Below are 712 nucleotides of genomic sequence, written 5' to 3' on the forward strand. Positions count from 1 at the left end.
CAGCCCAGGGCTGGAGCCAGCCTGCACCCGGCACGGGGCAGGGCCCGGGGAGGCGGCCCAGGCTGTGCACTCGCACACACGTCAGGGACAGCGTCGTCCCCGGGTCCTGCAGCCGCCCAGGGAAACGGGCTGGGCTTCCTGCAGGGAGCGGGTCTCAGGGGAGATCTGAGAGGCGAGTAGATACCAGCTCTGGGGTGTGCATGTGTGTGTGCATGCACACACGTGCGTGCAAATGCATGTGCATCTGCATGTGGGCATATATGTGCACGTGTCCATGTATGTCCATGTGTGCACTTATGTGCATGTGCGCATGCGTGTGTGTGCGTGCGTGTGCTGGGGAGAGAAAAAGGCTGTGGCTCTGAGGAAGGCCCAAGGGGCAGCCGGGGCTGGTGGCGGGAGCTGGCGTTCAGGACCAGGTCCATGTGTGTGCCTGTGGGTGGTGACGCTATAAAGCTGCACGGGGCCGGCCTGCTCTCCGCCCCAGGCGGCTGTGTTTTTCAGGGACGGCCAAGCAGCCCCACAGCCAGTGCAGCCTTTTCCTAACCGTGAGCGCCAGGGAGAGATTCTACACAAATGTCCATGCCCAGGCTCTGCTCCCCTTAACCAAGCCCCCCAGAAGGGCTCCCCCCCCAGCAGGGCTCCCCCCCAGCACGGTTCCACCCCCAGTAGGGTCCTCCCCCCAGTAGGGATCCCCCCCAGCAGGGCTCCCCGC

At 65.2% G+C, this 712-nt stretch overlaps 1 protein-coding gene across 1 annotated transcript in view; it reads right to left on the bottom strand.

The window, feature by feature from the left end:
• LRRC16A (leucine rich repeat containing 16A) overlaps positions 1-712 on the bottom strand; it is a 125,121-nt gene that overhangs the window by 12,342 nt on the left and 112,067 nt on the right. The gene's annotated exons all lie outside the window — the stretch shown is intronic.

This window comes from Myotis davidii, unplaced genomic scaffold (assembly GCF_000327345.1).
Source record: "Myotis davidii unplaced genomic scaffold, ASM32734v1 scaffold217, whole genome shotgun sequence".
Lineage (NCBI taxonomy): Eukaryota > Metazoa > Chordata > Mammalia > Chiroptera > Vespertilionidae > Myotis > Myotis davidii.